This window comes from Hydra vulgaris, chromosome 13, assembly GCF_038396675.1.
Source record: "Hydra vulgaris chromosome 13, alternate assembly HydraT2T_AEP".
NCBI classification, from domain to species: domain Eukaryota; kingdom Metazoa; phylum Cnidaria; class Hydrozoa; order Anthoathecata; family Hydridae; genus Hydra; species Hydra vulgaris.
In genome coordinates this window covers 10,730,881-10,753,090 of record NC_088932.1, presented here as the reverse complement: position 1 = coordinate 10,753,090, position 22,210 = coordinate 10,730,881, and the positions used below count along the sequence as shown (strand labels likewise).

Sequence of the window (22,210 nt, the reverse complement as noted above, 5' to 3'; positions counted from 1 at the left end):
AAAAAACAGGAACATATTCATATTATCAGGAATTATCATATTATCATATTATCATATATCAGGAATTATCATATCTCATATTATCAGGAATTATCATATTATCATATTATCATATATCAGGAACATATTAACAGGAAAATATTCACTTACATCACCTACGGCATGGTTCTTATGAACAAAAATATTAGGCAATACTAAGATATTCTGCACTTAAGTAAAATTTCAGAGTTAACTAAGGCGACACGGAGTTTTTTTGATGTTTCTTTTCTTAACCTATCTGAATTTTTTGGAAGCTGTAATAATGAGATTAAAGTTGTTATAACAAAAATGAAAATGTATATGCCTATAATATATATAAATATATATAATATATATACATATAGCCAACAATGATACGCGGTTAAGAGAAAAAAAATGCTGAAAGGGTGCACATGTTAATTTTTTTGCTTTTAAAGCAATTTTTCAAAATGAGTTATTTTACGTAAAAATGTTAAAGTAAACAAATAATAGGTATAAAAATGATTGATGTGGAATAAATAAGTATAGAAATGGTAGATTTGGTAAAGACCCATATTGCATGGGTCCGGAAAGCTAGGATATATATAAAGAAAAAAGTATAGAAAAGGTCAGTGTGGAATAGACTCACAAAGACACATATGTTTACGGGTCAGATCAACTAGTATATACTAATAACATAACAATACTAATACTATAACAATACAATACCTTAAACTCTGGAACTTCAACAATTTCTTTAATATAAACCTTGGCAGGGCAATTAAATTTTTTGGTATCCTGCAGAAAGACTATTTTTTTGGCAATAGTGATTTGTACTCTACACATTAAAATAAACAAACGCAAGTTAAATAAGATAAAATCTTAATACAGATCTGTTGTTTATGAAATAAATACAAATATAAATGTTAAAGAATATTAAAATGTCAAATTATAATCTTTGTAATATAAGTAATTATAACTTTTATTCTAGAAAATAAATATGAAATTATGATTTAAACTTAAGTTTCAAAAAAATGATTAAAACTTACAGCTTGTTTATTTTTCTCTTTACTGTAATGGAGCTTTTTCTTAATATTTCGGTCTTTTCCATGCTGACAGTCAAGTTTTGTCCGTGTTGACACAATGAATGGTACTCCTGTGTAGATAAAATATTTGTCTTCATAAAACAATTTGTGTTCTTTCTTAAACAATTCTAAATGAAATAAATTACACTTGTTTATTTTATTACAATGTTACACGGGGGAAAACATGAAACAATTGTTAAACAATTGCTACAGTTAGACAAAACTTTATCTACAGATTACTTAATTAATTTACCAACCTTTAAAGTTCTTTTCCATGCTACCTGTACAAGTAGCAACATAATGCACTGTGTTCAACATTTCGTGCTCTGCAATTTTTGCACAAACATCTGCATAGGTGGCAAAAACATGCTTGACAACACTGTAGATTCAACTGACAACATTAGTTCTGAAAATAATAAAATAAAATTTTATAATCATAAAAGCAGTGCTGTGCTCTTTTAGTAAATGAATAGGAATCACATAAGATAATAAAGAATCTTATCCACTGAATGTTCTAAATCAAGGGAGCAACTATCTTCGTTCTTTTTACAATCAAGAATTAATGCACAAATTTCAAAAATATGCTAAATAAATAAAATAAAGTTAACTGCCTAAGAAAATAAACATTAAAAAAGTAATATCATGAATAGATGAATAAGACATTTTAAATAAATGTCCTTTTGAACGACACTTAGCGCACGAGGTTTTTTTTCAAATTTTGATACTGATTTAAAATACATGGAAATTACGCATGCGTTAACATTTTTCTAGGTCTGCGATTTTAGTAAAATCGGAAATGTCCTTTTGAACGACATTATTTAGCATTAACCATTTTTAGCATGCACCAAAAGTAGGTTGTGAAAATTGTTTAAACTGCGGACCTGGAAAGTTGTTTATACTTACGCGAAAACGAAAAACAATTCAAAAACAACAGTAACCTACTTTTGGTGCATGCTAAAAAAATTTTACCAACTGTTAATGTTATTATTATGTAATTGTTAAAAGTTAATTGTTAAATCAGCGTTATTATTTTATTAAATTAGTTTTTAAAAAAACCTTTTAGTACCGATTATTAAAAAGATGATTTTATTGTTACTTTCATATATATATATATATATATATATATATATATATATATATATATATATATATATATATATATATATATATGTATGTATATATATATATATATACATATATATATATATATATATATATATATATATATATATATATATATATATATATATATATATATATATATATATATATATATATATATATATATATATATATATATATATATATATATATATATATATATGTATGTATATATATAAATTAGTAAAAACACTCATCTAATTTTTGATTTCTTCTACACTGTGTTTCACTATCAGTAGGTTCGTCAGGAAGAATCTGATAAAGAATTCTTCCTGATGAACCTACTGATGGTGAGACACAGCCCAGTGGGAAAAAAGACATCTTTAGACGACAAAAAGACGTCTTTTTTATGACTTCCTATATCTTTTTATAACTAGCCTAAATAAAGACGTGGAAAGACGTCTTTTAAAAAGACGCCTTTAAAAAAGAGGTCGAAAAGACGTCGGTCAGTTGTACGTCTTTCTTAAGATGTAGAAAAGACGTCTTTCATAACCTTTCATGACCTTTTAAAAAAATTTTAAAAAATGTCAAATTAAGCAACAGCAGTGGAACTTTCTTTTCTTTAAGGAGGGGAGGGAAATTTCAATAACGTTTTCCACTGGGAACAGAATGCACGGTAAAACAAGTGAAAACTTATATTGCCCATTAACAATTAATTGTTAATAGGCAATATAAGTTTTCATTTGTTTTATCGTGTTGTAAATAGTAGATAAACCGTAATATCTTAAATAGTAGATAAACCGTAATATCTAATTAACTTACGATATTATGGTTTATCTACTATTTATTTGTATAAATTTTAAGTGAAAACACTTTAACAAAGAAAATTAGAATTTTTTGATTACAATTGTTTATTGGATTTTAAAACACAAATATAATTATACTTATTTTCACAATTATAAACGCTCACACGTTTTTGTGTAACTATAGTTACTAAAACCTGTTGCATCGTTTTGCGTTTGAAATGTTTCTTTTGTTTAAACTTATAAGTTTATACAAAAGAATCTTTTAAACTTATAAAAATCTTTTGAACTTACGAGTTTAAACAAAAGAATCTTTCGTAACGCAAAACGATGTTACAGGTTTAGTGTAACTATAGTTACACTATAAACGAAGCTTTGCGTTCAACTTTGTTACGTTACGAATGGCCCGTCTTTTGTCTACAAAAACGTTTTTTGTCAAAAGATATGTAAAAGCTCTTTGGCATATAAATAAACGACAGTTTTACTATTTAATAAATTACAATTTTCGGTAAAATGCTTTATTTTATAATTTATGTAATCAAATAATACTTTATATAACATATATATATATATATATATATATATATATATATATATATATATATATATATATATATATATATATATATATATATATATATATATATATATATATATATATATATATGATATATATATATGATATATATGATATATATATATATATATATATATATATATATATATTTATTTATTTATTTATTTATTTACATATATAGGGAGTATATATATTATATAGCTATATAATATAATCCGTGGTTCGGATGGTTTCGGACGTCAAGTCCGTGGCTCGGATACGAAAGACCAAGTGAAAATGATACTGGAAAGGTACACTTTCTTATACCTAAACATTATTACAGCTTTCTAGTCTATGTTTTTGTTTATGTGTATTTCATCTGTGTTGCTAATGATATCGCCAGTTTTTATAATGTTATGTTGTTAAGTAAAGCATCATTATGTTTCAGGCTAAAATAGAGCTTTAAATAATACTTTTATCCAGTTTAAATGAATAACAACTCTCAAGGTGTATTAGCTAAGTTATCCTCTCAATTTTGATGGTTTTAGTCAATAACGGATTTCTAAATTTTATGGGTCTACAACACTTAATTTCAGCGAAATTAAATCAAAAAGTTACGTCATAGAAGACAGAAAAATATCAATATCTGTTTTCTATAACTTGGTTTTTCTGAGAGATGCAATGTTTAGATTGGTTTAAGTACTACATAATATAATTCATCGTTGAGCAGTCATTTTGATGGCCGTACATTTCTTTAGCGTATTCATTTTTCTATATTTTTAGACTGTTTACCGTTGCACTCCTGTCCCAGTTTAACCTAGTGGGGACAAAAAGAAAAGACCGAGCTGCAAACAAGAGGGGGTTAAAAGGATCAGCCATTTTTGAATTAATAGTCGGTAAGTCTAGTGTGTTTGGCTGATCAAATCTAATTTGCTATTTTATATTACATTAAAACAAGTTACTGTTTTTCATGTTCACTCATTTTTTAGAAATTGTAGCCAGCTCGAATAAAAAGAGTTCTCGACGAGAAATAGTTAATTTCATTCAGAGAAAGCTAAAGAACGCCCCTGATCAAATTGGGGGGTTGCGTAAACAACAACGCCAAGAAACAGAGCTCAAGAACCAGAGGAGAAAGAGAAAGAGAAAGAAAGTTATGAATCTGGAAATGAATCTGCTGATGATTTTTAAATAAATATATTATGTTGAATAATACTGCTGTTTTATTTATAAATAATTCGTCTATGTTTAAACATAAAAGATGTAGAAAACGCTTCCTCTTTTATATTGACATCTGAAAGTGGTTTTTTTTCTTCTCAAGAAAAAAACTTTTCTAGATTAAACAAATAACGTCGATTAACAAAGACGTTTTAAAGACGCATTTTTAATGACCAAAAAAGACGTCTTTTCGATGTCGAAAAAAGATGTCTTTGAGATTTGCATATTCGACTAAAAAAGGCGTCTTAGAGACGCATTTTCTATGTCTTTTCATGACAAGAACAAGACAAAAAAAGACGTCTTTTCGATGTCGAAAAAAGATGTCTTTTAGATTTGCATAACCGACTAAAACAAGACAGAAATAAGACTTTAAAAGACGTCTTTTTTCCCACTGGGAGTGTAGAAGAAATCAAAAATTAGATAAATGTTTTTACTAATTTATTATTTCTCTGTTCTTTTAGAATATTGAGCACTCTGCTTGTAGAATACACTAACATGATTTATATACATACATACATATATATATATATATATATATATATATATATATATATATATATATATATATATATATATATATATATATATGTATATATGTATATATATATATAATATATATATATATAATATTTTATATGAGATGTAGTACCTCATATATTATATATAAATATTACATATATTATCTATGTACATATATATATATATATATGTATATATATATTATCTATGTATATATATTTATATATACATATATATATATATTTATATATACATATATATATGTATATATATATATGATATATATACATATATATATATACATACATATATATATATATATTTATATATACATATATATATATGTATATATATATAATATATATACATATATATATATGCATACATATATATATATATATATATATATATATATATATATATATATTATATATATAAATATGTATATATATATATGTAAATTATGTTAGTGTATTTTACAAATAGAGTGCTCAATGTTCTTAAAGAACAGAGCAATAATAAATTAGTAAAAAAAAATCTCTTCCAGATGATCCAGCAATGGTGAAACTAAAAGTAGAAGATAAAAGTTAGATAAGTGTTTTTTACTGATTTATATATATATATACATATATATATATATATATATATATATATATATATATATATATATATATATATATATATATATATATATATATATATATATATATTACATGAGATGTATTACTCGATAGATATTATATATATATCATATATTATATATAAATATTACATATATTATCTATGTATATATATATATATATATATTTATATATATATATATATACATACATATATATATATATATATATATATATATATATATATATATATATATATATATATATATATATATATATATATATATCAATAAAATCCTAAAATGAGTCTGTCGTTTCAAATTTCTACTTCTATAAACATTTAAATAAACGCTATTGTAATGTTGGTAAAAAAAATAAACGTTGAAGAAGGTCTGTGTTATGGTACTATTGGGATTGTAACTCGAATAGAAAATAACGGTGGTTGGGTAATCATGAATGGAAAAGAAGTTAAAATTGAACAAGTTAAAGAAGACATATTTATATGCGAGAGGTTCCGAGTTCGATCCCCGCCACGTCCCTGGTAGTTCCGCGCTCAACTCGTTTTTCCGCGCAGCGGCCTTGTTCGTCAAGGTTTGTGTATCGGAGTTATAGAGTTGAGAGAGCGTTATACCACAAATAAGTAGCCTCCTCGTTTGTAGTGGCCTTCTTGGCCTTGAGGAGGTGAATTAACAAACAAAAAAAAAGACATTTTAGATTGTACGCATACTGTTGTCGCTTCTAGAGTAGGTTTACCTTTACAATTAGCTTTTTCGCTCACGGTCCACAGAGGTCAAGGAAACACGATGAAAAAATTAGTTTTTAATTTTAACACTAGCGCTTTTATTAAATCACGTTATTATGTATCTTTATATCGAGTTTGTAATATAAACGATGTTTATATAATTCATAAAAACAAACCAGAATTGAGAAAAATATTTTAAGTATATAACTATAGATAAAGAAGTTGAACAATTTTATAAAAAATGCATTTAAAAAAATTATTATAACGGTTATTTAAAAATAAAATAGGTCCTGACGAAACTGTCTTTCATGGTAACCAAAAAACTCTAGATGGTTTTAAAATAGAAATGAAAAACGCTTTAACTTTTCTTGATTTGTTTCAAAAAATTTTAATTGGTAATAGTATTGTGACTGCGCAAAATCAATAGAAGACGGATATTGTAAATTAATTAAAAGTTGCTATAATTCGCCTGTTTATTTCATCAAGCCTTTAGAAGGACCTGTAAATTTGCAGTATATTAAAAATAATAACTGTTAAATTTTTTAATAATATTTTTTTTTAGTATTTTTTAATAAGAATTATTTTATTTAGATTCATAATGAATTTATTAAACGAATATCATATCAATAATACGAATATTATTAAATTATTATTAAAACTTATTATTATTAAATTATTATTAAATATTACTAAAACACGAAATTAATACACGCTATCTACAATACAACAAAATCTTGAATTCAAAATCAGAAAATTAGTTTCCTTATTATTTTAAAGGACCTCTTCGTTTTCAAAGATCGATATACAGAATTTATACATTGAAAGAATTGTGTTTTAAGAAACATGGCAAGTCAAAAACTTCTTACAAAAAAATTATTAAATTTAAAAGAACAAATATTTGAATCGATAGGACGATATATGCCTTTGAATCTAATTGAAGATTTAATTTTGATTTCTAATTAAAAGATATTTTCAAAATTTTATAAAGGATTCTAAATCTGCAACAGAAGAAGATACAAAATTTTTTTTTCATACAAGAATCTATATTTTCAAATCTATGAAGACTTTTTATTTATTTTTATTGGAATCCAGATTATTTTTGTTGGCATCAAGTGTTATATAACAATATGTTAGACCAATTTTTAGTTGATGTAGAAAATTTTTTTAATAAGATTGTAGAATTTTTAGATTGGATGATAAAACAATGCTAATTTATAAATCATGTACCATTTTTAAGTTTTGGTATTATTAATGACGCTATTAAAAATGATTTTATTTCGATTAAATTTTTTTTAGATAGTTAAAAAAAAAATGACTTGTTCAAATGCAAGTTCTTGTATAGGTCCAAATATATTTTCGTTAACTAGAGAAGAAATGTTATCTTTGACAGAAGAAGCTGTAAAAATTAAAACAAATGCTAAAGAACAACTTGACAACAGTCAACTATCAACAGTCTTTTATTTAAAGTAGTATTAAAAAGATCTAGTCGTCTGATCAAGAAATCATTTTGATAAGGACTCGGTGCATTTATGCCAAATAGTTTAGCTGTACCTAATTGAACCGTCATCATTTTTTGATGAGAAAGACTCATCTTTTCAATGTCTATGATATCAAAACACGAAAATGTGTCGCCTCGTAAAATTGTAAAATCTAAATATAAAACAACTTTTGGTCACGAGGTAAAATGGAATTTTTATATTATGATTATCATGTCGTTTTGAATATTTGTTATCATAGCAGGCTTGCTTTCCATTCTCAAGCCATATTGGTTTTCTGTAAACGATATATTTTCGTCTACACGAGTCAAATTAGTCGGAATATTTACAGCTACCAAATGTATGATGGTATTATTTTGAAAAGTAGGTAGGTTAATATCGTTTGGGGATAAAGGTAAAGTAAAATCGTTCAAAACATCAAAATGCACACTTTCTTCATTTTTGTTTTTAATTTAGCTAAAATAATACGTACTTCAATCATATTTATTTAGATCCAATACGTCTTTGAAAAATAAATTGTTCAATTTTTCTTACTAATTTTTTCTTGCAAGCTTTTCTTTAAAGTTTTTAAAGTAAATGTTTTTATCTTCTTCGTTAATAGGTAATAAATTTCCTCGCTTGACTTTGTATGTTGTATTTAAATCGTCTTCTCGTCTGACTTTATAAATATGAACCCGTTCATATTTATAACCTTGTACTAAAGGGTTAGCATGTTCGGAGACTTTCATGATAATTACTTTTTTTGTTGTGTCCCAATACAGACAATTGCTCGATTTACTAAAGGTGTCTTTTGCGTCTTTTTTATATTTTTTCAAATAGCATTCTGTTCTGATAGACAGAGGTTTTAAAATTTTAGTTTATGATTTTTCTATTCTTTTTCTACTCGATGTAACATGTTGGAAGAGAAATTGTATTGACATCTTTTACTATTGGCATATTGATCTATTAAGGTGGAAAACCCCTGAAAAATTTTTTTTGAGTAAATATCGACATTTTATAAATTTAACTTCATATACATAAAGTAAATAACAAAATTAACTGAAAAAAACAAAAATATTTTTTTTTTGGTAAAATGGTAGCTGTAGCAGGTGCCAAAAACACCAAAATATTGAAAGACCCCGGCCAACGTATCTAAAGATGTACACAATTTTAACAAAATCTTTTTTGCATACTTGTTCTAACAAAGTAGTTTTGTGATATGAGCGAAGCAGATTTTTCATAATAATTTTTAATAGGCTTATATATTGGACCGAAGTACATGTAAAAAATTTGACCAAATTTTATGAATTTGTTGACCTATTTAAAGACTGGATTCAATTTTTAAAAAAATGTCTCACGTTTAAATCACAGAAGACAATCAAACAAATTCATACTTAAAATTTTAACTTAACACCACTTTTAGCTATTTAGATATGCTGGCCGGCGTCATAAAAACTCTTCATCTGAGAAAAACAGCTTTTAAAAATGCTAACATAAAAAATTTCAAAATAGTGTAAATAAATGTGCAAATCTATATATAATAAAAAAAGTTAAATCTTAAAATGCACCAGTTTGATATGGGTTTTGCCCTTTTTCAATAAGTTTGTCATATCGACTTTTCTTTTTACCACGAATTACTTGTCTGCGTTTCTTTGCTCGTTCTGTGTTTTTATATATGGCTAAGTATAATCGCTTTTGATTAATTTTTCTACATCCTTCTAACAAATACTTTCCAGGTCTTAAATTCATTTTTTCTAAAACTAAAACACTAGCTTGTCTACCAATGTTAAAATGGGCAACTGCATCAAAAGTGCCAAATTGAAGATGTGTAAGTGAGACATAATGGCCTTTTGGTATACGCTCCCATATTGTCATGTTAAAAGACTCATTGTTGTTTTGGGTAAGGCCATGCAGACATTTTTTTAAAAGAATATCACTACTTAATTCATCATAAATTGGCTTAAGTTTCCAAACAATAGATATTGGTAAGCCAGGACCAGGTCTATATGTTGAGGTATGGTTTGCTTTGTCACGATTATACCGACACCAACTATCTGAACCTTCTGGACAGTGAGGAAAATGTAAATTTTCATTTTTTGATGAAGCAACATGATAAAGTGTAGCTCTTACAGCAGATTTCATAGCATTTAAATTATTTTTGTTTTGGCGAATTGCAATGCCATAATAATTTTCGAGACGATCGATAGTTGTATCGGTCAATTTTCCACGACCACCAAGACCTTTTTCTTTTTTTTTTAAATTACGTAAACGTGTTCCAACTCTTTTTTGCACATGGCCAACACATTCAAATTTATTTATAAGAACACTTTGATAAACATTTTTTACAGCATCATAACCTTTGCTATCTCCATCACCATAGAAATCAGTATATCTTAGATTATGTTTTTCAATAGATCTACTCCATATTCTGCGGGCTCCCTCTGGCTCCATTCCACCAGGTAGTCCTTGGTAATTAAAAGCACATTTATGTTTATCATGCCATTTTTCATAGGCTAATGGGTTTTCTTTCTTTAGATGTTCTTTATGAAAACATGTTTTACATACCTATATTTTGAGAAAAACATATTAAAATCTGAAGTATGTAACATCAAATAGATTTCAATATTTAAAAAAATACCAATCTTTTATAATATGTAATATATATATATAATATAGTATGTAATATATATATATATATATATATATATATATATATATATATATATATATATATATATATATATATATATATATATGTATATATATATATATATATAAATATATGTATATATATGTATTATATATATATATATATATATATATATATATATATATATATATGTATGTATATATATATATATATATATATATATATATATATATATATATATATATATATATGTATTGTGTATACATATATATCAAATCAGGTGGGCGTTTATATACACACAGACAAACATATATATGCATATAAGCATATAATATATATGCATAAATGCAAACCTAAAAAAAAAAACAAATTGTATACTTAACTTGTTCATAGCTTCAACATCTATTACTTTGCCTGTTTCCATCGAAATAACAGAAACAACGCCATTGTTTGAAGAATAGCCTCGTCGCTGCCAAGTGCCATCACATGATTCTGCAACATCAACAACATTGGGCACATGGCCGGGAGTAGAATTTAAAACAAGATTACTCTTCAAGTCTTTTAATTCTTGAGCAGCATCCATCATAGTGTCTTCAGCTACAGATTTTACTGCATTAGTTAGTTTTATAACAATTTTATTATAATTATTAGCAGTCATTGGCTTAGGCATGTCCATTAATGAGACAAATCTTGAGAATCCAGAATAGCCTTGACCACATGATCTCATAGCATATACAGCCCTGGTATTAACATCAAAACTTTTTTGTATATTCAATGTTGAGGTGTAAAATTCTCTTGAATAATCACATACACAGCAGTTAACATAAAGACAAGACGCTAGACCTTTTCTCTTGTTTTCATTTTCAGAGAGAAACAACTTAGATGACATACATACTGGACATATAAGGGTAGAAATTACAGAATTTAGTATTTCTAAATCTATAAAACGGTATCCAGTAACAATTTTATTAGATAACTTTGGTCTTGATGACGAAATTTTTTTTATTTTTTTAGCAGAAGCACGTATTTCATTAGAATTAATAAAGTTAAAATCAACTGGTTTCTCCATATTTATATTTACATCTGCAACACTTGTAGTAACATTTATGTTCATATCTACAATATTTGATTCCATATTTACATCCATATCAACATTATTTACAGCTAACTTTTTTTTTACATTGAAAATTTTTTTCCTTTTATTATTTTTAGTTCTTTGTTTAACTCTGCATGCCTTCGTCATTGTAGAAGATTTATGATATATTTATGAGCTTTCCAGTAACTGTTTTTATACTAAAGTTGTTTTGAACAATGGAAAATATAATTCACTTGATAAGATATATTCTTCATATGAAAAAATTGGATTTTGGACTATTTTTTAGTTAAGGTAAAAAATAGTGCCGTTGCTATGGCGGTTGTTAAGGAAGCTTAAAATACTAGGGTTCAATAAAATCTATTTTAATGAAGATCTATAGCGAATTTTCAAAAATGGTTTTCAGATTGTGAACCTCTAATAAATTTTGCACAAAACAAGAAAATAAAATTTTTTTTCAAAAATTTCATATTTCTGAGGGGTTTTCCACCTTAAGCGAAGAGCTTTACCTATTGCATTGTCGGCGTCCAAATCTTCAGTAATGATTCCGCTAATCGTTTTTTCCTTTTCGTTTAATTTTGTTCCATTTCTTCAATGTAATAGCTCCAAATGTGTTTTTTAAGTTTACCTTGATTTCTTAGCTTTTGAAAAAGTAATTTTGAGCGAGCGATAACTGATTCTTCTAAATAAGCTTTTCCGTAATTTTTAGAATGAAAAGGCTGAATATTTTCAGATTCGCACCATTCTTCCATTTTGTAATTGAAAAATTTTGTGTATTGGTCAGTTTGCAAATAAATAAAACTTTTATCGTCTGTTCGGCGAATATCCATAAAAACTGCTAAGTACTTTATCTGCGCTTTTTATACTCGTTACTCTCAAATAAACTTTACCCGAAACACCGTCAACAACAACTAAACAAAATTTGAGACGATAACGACTGAAATTAAGATTAAAACTGTTCATGTCGGCTAAATTGACTTGAAAGTATTGGTGAGGGTTTTCGTATGAAAATTGATGAGTTTCGTATACACACGGTTTTCTTGTTTTTTTACGTTTACGTCTGCTGTTTTTTTAAAAAGTAAAGTTTAATGTGACCACGCCGTTATCATACCTTCCCATTTTGCATAAACGGAATTTTCTAAAAGCGGTTTCAGTTCGTCATAAATTTTAAATCTATAGGATTTTTTTTTAAAGTGTTGAATTGTAATAAAACTTTTTTAATTTTTAGTATGTCGTGGTCAAACCAAACAAACGGCTAGGTAATTTTTTAGTTGTTTTTCTACAATGTGATCGATAGTATCTCTTAATGATCCTTCCATTTTTTATCGGCTTTTGTTCTTGTTTAAATTTTTTTCTTAGTTCAATATTTTTTCTAGGTCGTAAATACGGTTGCGTAACAACTCCAACCTTTTTGATCTAATATTTTTATTTTCATCTAAAAAATAATATCAAGTGTTAATCGTATTACATGTTTGACAATAACAATGAAAATAATTGTCTGGAAAATAATAGACATCACTTTTTAAATAATAAATTCGACAAAAAGGACACATGATAAAATTATCAAACTTTTTAAAAATATTCTCAAAATATAATTTTATATTTTGAAACATTATGTTCATATCCCGACATAAATTTAAATATTGTTCAGTGTTTGACAGATTGGCGTTTAAATTTTCTTTATTACACATTTCGTAATTGATCTTTTTTATAGCTTGCTCTATTCCCAGTCGGCATATCTAGTATTGTAAATACTCGGAGTATTGATCACGTATAACATACCGCCGTTGATACCAGAAAAATACGCATTTAGTTTTAAGTTCCGAATTCGAGTTCAATACCACTTATTTATAAAAAATACGTATTATTTAATATTTGATTAAAATCGGATACGATATCGCACCCGATTTTGATCAAATATCAAAATATAACGGAAAAACGAAAATCTTTGCTTTAAAGCGCATGCTTAAACTGATATTGTGAAAGCAAAATTTAAATTAAAAAGTTTTCTCTTGAGAAATTTAGTAAAAAGTTAGTCTGGAGTGAAAAGGAATAGTCAGGAATACATGAAAAGTTGTATGAAGAGATATCGTTCTGCTTAAGCAGTATCGCATATCTCCAATACAGTTACAATTCTTTTTTGTACTAAAAAAGTTACTAAAACTTTATCATAAAAATATTTATTACTACTTTTAAATTTATTTAGTTTTATGAAGTCCTAAATTAATGTAATTCAAATATATTATAAATCCTATCATTTCATAACTTGCTAATTTTATTAGCAAGGATTGCAGTTCTTCTATCTGTTTTTTGTTCTTTATTCAATAAGTATTTGATTTAAATTAAATATGATTATAATTTGATATTTTATTACGAGATATATGTTTTTATATATGAATATATATATGAATCTTTTTAGATTTTTTCATGTCATTTTTAAATTTTTTGTTCGCGCAATTCAAGTTATATATGTTTATAGTTTGCATATATGTTTATATTATGTTCAAAGTTAAAAAGTTTTTGATAAATATATGTATGTGGTAATATATGTTAATAACACATATGTAATAATCACAATTACATAACACTGTTATGTAATTGTTTTATAAATGTGTCATTAAAATACTATAAAAATGTATCTATTGTGTATATAAATATTATATGAGGTGTTCATATATGTTATATAAAGTTAAATAAATGTATTGTGTTTTATAGTTTATATCATGTTTATATTATGTTGTTTCCATATTTTCAAAGTGTGTGATTTGGCAAACGTGTTGAGCAAGATTTTGCGTAAAGTTGTTATTTATGTTACTAATGTTATTACATTTGGCTTACCTTTATGTTGGTGTCTATTGTTAAAAATTATAAGTGGTTTTATTATTGAAACTCACTGCTTTTAATCATTCACTAAAAGCCACTCAAGAAAAATCATTTTGCCGTATATACATTTTGTTTATATCTTAATTTGAATTTTTAGAACCATGAAGTACCAACATGATTTGCTTTCTAAAAGCTAACATGAAATAACAATATTTAATAACTACTACTCTCTTATCATGACATCTTATCTCTATCAGATATATTGATTTTCGATTCATATTTGATGTTTTTCTTTGTATTTACTTATCCATTACATTTTTTCATTTCAGATTTATCATATGATGGATTTATGCAATATAAAAGAACAAATGTATGTAAATTTCTATGAATTTTTTCTAGGCTTTTCTAAATGTGTTTCTTATTCACATTTTATTTTACAAGCAAGGTCTGCAAGCAAATTTGAGCTGAAAATTTTTTTTAGCTTTTAAGGAGAATTGGTGTTATTCTTTGGTTAATTTAATTTGTTTAAATGTAGTAGTTCTAACAAATAAATGTTTGTTTGTTCTTGGTTTTTTACTTATCTGTTTTCAGATTCTTATAAACTAGGCAACTCAGCTAAGCGATTTTTGTTTTATTTTTTATTGCTATTGGAAAGAGCTGAAAGTTATTTTTTAGAGTGATTGAAAAGAACTGAAGTTTTTTTTATTTACTTCACACAGTGTAACTGATACTGGTTTGAGTAAGTTTACTATTTTGTTTTATTTTATATTTGATATATATTATATTAGATATATATTTTGTGTATTTAACATGGAAAACTGACTGTAATTTGTTGACACGAATGTTTATAAACTTAAATGCCTATATTTCAGTATATATATATATATATATATATATATATATATATATATATATATATATATATATATATATATATATATATATATATATATATATATATATATACACACTTTAGAGTAAAATATACTGACTGACATTGCATCAATTTTTTATACAAGATTGTGCATTTATTATTTTTGTTCATTAAGGTAAAAATAATTTTGTGCATTGTAGATTCTTTGTTAAATTAAAAATAATTGATGTAAATAAATATTGTTTAATATTTTTGATAAACGACTTATGTATATAAACATATAAAAAGATATGGATTTCAATAAATCTTAAGTTTAAATAAAGTCTTTGATTAGAAAAGATCACAATTTGTAAGATTCTTTTACGTTCATTTATTCAATTGTAACAATAGTAAGATTACTGGTAATATGTTTAATGATAACAGTGAAATTGAAATAGATAGTATTAGGCTCAACGAAGTTTTTAATGTAAAATGCTAATATGCAACTTGAAAATAGTTGTCAAATGAAAAAAATAGATCTAGGCAGGATGAAACTAATCGTTGTTGAAATGTAAGAAATGCAACTCGGCGTGCAGAAAACTAACTTGACAGAATTCAGTGTCAAGCAGTGTTAATGTCTGTTAATTTGATTTTACTTTAGACACTTCAGAACAAAGCAAAGTATGAGTTTAACTATTTGTAGTAACAATTAACACTTTTAAATCCAAATAATTTTATTTTTTCTTTATAATTTCTATCATAAATATGTTCTTTTTTCTTTTTTTTTTAGTTTGTCCCTTTGTCATCTTTCGATTAGTTAGCTAACTGTTGAAACATGGTTTTAATTTTGTAAATTTAGTATGATGTGAAATTTACTCTATTAATCATTAGTCAATAGTTAAAGAGAAGCTGGAGCTTAATTAAGAAATGCTGGAAATTAGCTTTCAATCAAGGTAAAAATAATTTTGTTTACTGGTAACATAATAAAACCAGTTACTACTATTTATTCTGTGCTTTTTTACATTTGTTAACATGCTGCTTTGGAAGCACTTACTTTCTCTCTCTCTCTCTCTCTCTCTCTCTCTCTCTCTCTCTCTCTCTCTCTTAGATGAGAGGGAGATTTAATAAAACTTATGTAATTACTGAGCTCTTACGTATTTCTTAAAACCACAAATGATAATGACCATTTATAAGAAGTATTTTACGAATTTCTTGCTATTTTATGATATAGTTGCTCAAATTGTTTAACTATAATTGTCCCTTGATTGTTCAAATATTGAAATAAATAAAATCTTTTTAGTCCAAGTATTTAAGTTAATAAAATATCTTATTAAGTTGTGGTGTTATTTGCCAGCGTTACTATAGTAACAATGTATACATTGTGTTGTCTAGCCTTTTTATAATCTTTTTTAATTATTCTGTAGACAGAATATATAAACCTGTCATTTCGAAAAGGATAATAAGACATAAGTCGAAAAGGATAATAAGACATAAGTCCAAAACTTTTAGCAGTTAGTTTAAAAGTTTGAATTAAAAATCTCTGTATGATTTATGTTTTAAAAAATAAAAAATACATAAGTTATATGCGTTCTTTATTTATCTACTTCTTTGTTTAATTTCTTTAGCAACCTAGACATTATTTTAATAAAAATCATATTTTTGTTGATTTTGAAAAGTTTTAGTAAATGGACTTGCAGTGGTGTACACTGGATTTTTAGATGTTTGAGTTTTGACACTTACAGGCATTGTGTTAACTCCAAACTTTTGTATGTTTATGCTTATATCAAAAAATAATGTTTTGCATAGAATTGGGGTGATTGGAGCTTGGGAACAAAATAACCCTAATTTTTGGGCCCACCCAGTCCTTAATGTGGGAGCTACAAGTTTATAAAGTATTTTTTTTACTATTTTTGTCTAAATTTATATTCATCAACAAATTTCAAATTTCATGCAATAATCTCTTATTTTTTAAAAACTATGACCATATAAAGTTTTAACCCCCCTCAATTTGAGGGGGCTCTAAACATTGCAGGGTCATAAAAACTGAACACTAAGAGACTATTGCATGAAACTTGAAATTTGTTGATGAATATGAATTTAGATAAAATATAATATGAATTTAGATAAAAATAGTGAAGAAAATATTTTATAAATTCGTTGCTCCCATGTTAAGGACTGGGATGGCCCAAAAATTAGGGTTTTCTTGTTCCCAAGCTCCAATCACCCCAATTCTTTGCAAAACATTCTTTTTTGATATAAGCATAAACATAAAAAAGTTTGAAGTTTGCACAATGCCTGTAAGTGTCAAAACTCAAACATCTAAAACTCCAGTGTACACCACTGACTTGTGCCCTTTTTGAAATGACAGGTTTATATATTTTCTGTTATTATTATCCTAATTCTACTAACAATAAAATGCAAATAGTACTTTTGTAATTAAAAATTGTAACTTTTTTTTCATGTCTTTTTTTAGGTATTTGCAGGCTTTACTTGACTGTCCTTTTCTGGTACTTGTGTTGTGTAGATTTTAAAAAGAACTCAACTGATGTTAATGCGGTCTTTATGTCGTTAACTATAAGCAATGGCGTTACTGATAGGGATAGTCAAAGTTAAAACATTTATAGATAAATTTGTATTTAATTTTTTAGATAATATATCAAGTTATTAATGTGTTTTTATTGTTATTAATGATTTAATAACTCATAACCCGTATTACGGGTTGCTTACTGCTAGTCATTATCATTATGTTATGAATTCATATTAGTTAATAAAATTGTACTGAATATTCTCTGGTTATCGTGTTTTATACGTGTTTAAATGCGAGTTTGATCCCAGTCGGCATATCTAGTATTGTAAATACTCTGAGTATTGATCACGTATGACATACCGCCATTGATACCAGAAAAATGCGCATTTAGTTTTAAGTTTCGAACTCGAGTTCAGTACCACTTATTTATCAAAAATACGTATTTATAATATTTGATCAAAATCGGATATGATATCGAATCCAATTTTGATCAAATATTAACAAATAAGGGGGAAAACGAAAATCTTAGCTTATAAAGCGCATGCTATTTTATTGACATTTCTGTTATGCTATTACCTTTTTTGTTCTGTTTTAGAAAATTTAAAAAAATAAGTTAAAATTTTGAGCCAACACTGACACTTTAATTGTTGCTAAACGTTAAATTTTGTTATTAGGATTGCAGTTCTTTTATCTGTTTTTTGTTCTTTATTCAATAAGTATTTGATTTAAGTTAGATATGATTATAATTTGATATTTTATTACGAGATATATGTCTTTATATATAAATATATATGAACCTTTTTAGATATTTTCATGTTATTTTTAAATTTTTTGTTCACACAATTCAAGTTATATATGTTTATAGTTTGCATATGTGTTTATATTATGTTCAAAATTAAAAAGTTTTTGATAAATATATGTATGTGGTAATATGTGTTATATAATTGTTTTATAAATGAATTTTTAAAATAGTATAAAATGTATCTATTGTGTATATAAATATTATAAGAAGTGTTTATATATGTGTTACAAATTTAAATAAATATATTGTGTTTTATAGTTAGTATTTATGTTTATATTATGTTGTTTCCATGACATAGAAACAACATAATATAAACATATATACTAACTATAAAACACAATATATTTATTTAAATTTATATAACATATATAAACACTTCTTATAATATTTATGAACCATGTTTTCAAAGTGTGTGAGTTGGCAAACGTGTTGAGCAAGATTTTGCATAAAGTTGTTATTTATGTTACTAATGTTGTTACATTTGGCTTACCTTTATGTTGGTGTCTATTGTTAAAAATTATAAGTGGTTTTATTATTGAAAGTCACTGCTTTTAATCATTCACTAAAAGCCATTCAAGAAAAGTCATTTTGCCACATATACATTTTGTTTATATCTTAATTTGAATTTTTAGAACCATGACGTACCAACATGAATTGTTTTCTAAAAGCTAACATGAAATAACAATACTTAACAACTACTACTCTCTTATCATGACATCTTATCTCTATCTGTTATATTGATTTGTGATTCATATATGATGTTTTTCTTTGTATTTACTTATCCATTACATTTTTTTATTTCAGATTTATCATATGATGGATTTATGCAATATAAAAGAACGAATATATGTAAATTTTTATGAATTTTTTAAAAACATCTGCTAATAGTTAGTCCAGTCAACGTTCAAACTTCAATTTTGCATATGTCATCTTTAAGTAGTTTCTAGGCTTTTCTAAATGTGTTTCTTATTCACATGGTTTTACAAGCAAGGTATGCAAGCAAATTTGAGCTGAAAGTTTTTTTTTAGCCTTTAAGGAGAATTGGCGTTACACTTTTTTAAATTTAATTTGTTTAAATATAGTAGTTTTAACAAATAAATGTTTGTTTGTTCTTTGTTTTTTTACTTATTTGTTTTCAGATTCTTAAGAACTTGCCAACTTATCTAAGTAAGTTTTTTTTTTCTTTTTAGTGCAATTGGAAAGAGCTGAAAGTTATTTTTTAAAGCAATTGAAAAGAACTGAAGTGTTTTTTAGTTACTTCACACGGTATAACTGATACTGATTTGAGTAAGTTTACTATTTTGTTTTATTTTATATTGGATTTATTTGATATTTGATATATGTTATATTTGATATATATTTTATGTATTTAACATGGAAAACTGACTGTAATTTGTTGACACAAAAGTTTATAAACATAAATCTGCCTATATTTCAGTATATTTTATATTTCTCTGTATCTTTATAAATATTCTTTCTTAGAAAAAATAACAGACTAGAAAAAATAAATAAATTTCTTTGAAAGTAGTTGAAAAAAATGATGATGTATTTCCATATTTCATTGTGTAAAGTGTAATACCACTTTTTAAAGGTATGTGAATAGATATATAGGGGAACATGGGGCAAGATGACGACTGTTTCGAAAAATGCCTGTATCTTAGTCTGTCCAAAAAATAAAATTTACCTTTAGCTGGTGATGTAGCGATGTAATAAATCAAGTCAAACGAGGATAATAAGTTTTTTTCTCAATGTCAGAAAAACTTTTTTAATACTTAGCTTTCGTCACAAAAATAATATTTAAAAAGAAACCATTGATAAATCTAGTAAAATTAATCTACTTCCCTTTCAGCTAAAGTCAACTGTTATATTTAGTTTTGCTTAAGAGATAACTGTAGGTTGTCATCTTGCCCCATTCGTCATTTTACCCCATGTTCCCCTATATATATATATATATATACATATATATATATATATATATATATATATATATATATATATATATATATATATATATATATATATATATATATATATATATATATATATTCATTTAAATAATTAATTTAGAGTAAAATATACTGATTGGCATTGCTTCATTTTTTTATACAAGATTGTGCATTTATTATTTTTATGCATTAAGGTAAAAATAATTTTGTGCATTGTAGTCAAGATTCTTTTTTAATTAAAAATAATTGATGTAAATAAATGTTGTTTAATATTTTTGATAAACGACTAATGTATGTAAACATATAAAAAGATATGGATTTCAATAAATCTTAAGTTTAAATAAAGTCTTTGATTAGAAAAGATCACAATTTGTAAGATTCTTTTACGTTCATTTATTCAGTTGCAACAATAGTAAGATTACTGGTAATATGTTTAATGATAATAGTTAAATTGAAATAGATAGTATTAGGCTCAACAAAGTTATTAATGTAAATGCTTATAGGCAACTTGAAAATAGTAGTCAAATGAAAAAAATAGATCATTTCTAAGAAATATTTTACGATTTGCTTGCTATTTTATGGTATAATTGTTTAAATTGTTTAACTATAATTGTCCCTCGATTGTTCAAATATTGTAATAAATAAAATCTTTTCAGTCCAAGTATTTAAGTTAATAAAATATTTTATTAAGTTGTGGTGTTATTTGCCAGTGTTACTACATTGTGTTGTCTAGCCTTTTTATAATCTTTTTTAATTATTCTGTAGTCACGGAATATATATTTTCTGTTATTATTATCCTAATTCTACTAACAATACAATGCAAATAGTACTTTCGTAATTAAAAATTGTAATTTTTTTTTTAATTTTATTTTTTAGGTATTTTCAGGCTTTCCGTTTCTGGTACCTGTGTTGTGACAGATTTTAAAAAGAACTCAGCTGATGTTAATGCGGTCTTCGTCGTTAACTATAACCAATGACGTTACTGAAAGGGAGTCAAAGTTAAATATTTATAGATAAATTTGTATTTAATTTTTTAGATAATATATCAAGTTATTAATGTGTTTTTATTGTTATTAATGATTTAATAACTCATAACCCGTATTATGGGTTGCTTACTGCTAGTCATTATCATTATGTTATGAATTCATATTAGTTAACAAAATTGTATTGAATATTCTCTAGTTATCGTGTTTTATACGTGTTTAAATGCGAGTTTGATACTCAGTAGGCGTCGTATTGTATACCTGTCTACGCATCTGATGTCGTATTGTATACTGTCTGTATACGCATCTGATGTCTATTTTTAATGCGCGTTTGACACGATAAAATGGCTAACAAATATTCGTAAATAATGCGTATTCTGGAAAGTTTTAAATGCGCATGTAATACCAGGAAAATATCGT

At 25.5% G+C, this 22,210-nt stretch overlaps 2 long non-coding RNA genes across 5 annotated transcripts; both read left to right on the top strand.

Annotated features, from left to right (window-relative positions):
- Window positions 1-3,745: 3,745 nt before the first annotated feature.
- LOC136089392 (uncharacterized) lies at window positions 3,746-4,714 on the top strand. The gene is made up of 3 exons (XR_010643009.1): window positions 3,746-3,853; window positions 4,326-4,438; window positions 4,532-4,714. It is a non-coding gene; the product is annotated as an uncharacterized LOC136089392 (long non-coding RNA).
- Window positions 4,715-19,265: 14,551 nt separating this feature from the next.
- LOC136090118 (uncharacterized) lies at window positions 19,266-21,777 on the top strand. 4 transcript variants are annotated; one of them, XR_010643183.1, is made up of 4 exons: window positions 19,266-19,852; window positions 20,052-20,452; window positions 20,929-21,001; window positions 21,684-21,777. It is a non-coding gene; the product is annotated as an uncharacterized LOC136090118 (long non-coding RNA). The 4 variants fall into 4 exon arrangements; XR_010643185.1 differs by having other exon boundaries at window positions 20,052-20,148; window positions 21,684-21,776; XR_010643182.1 differs by lacking the exon at window positions 20,929-21,001 and having other exon boundaries at window positions 21,684-21,769.
- Window positions 21,778-22,210: the final 433 nt, after the last annotated feature.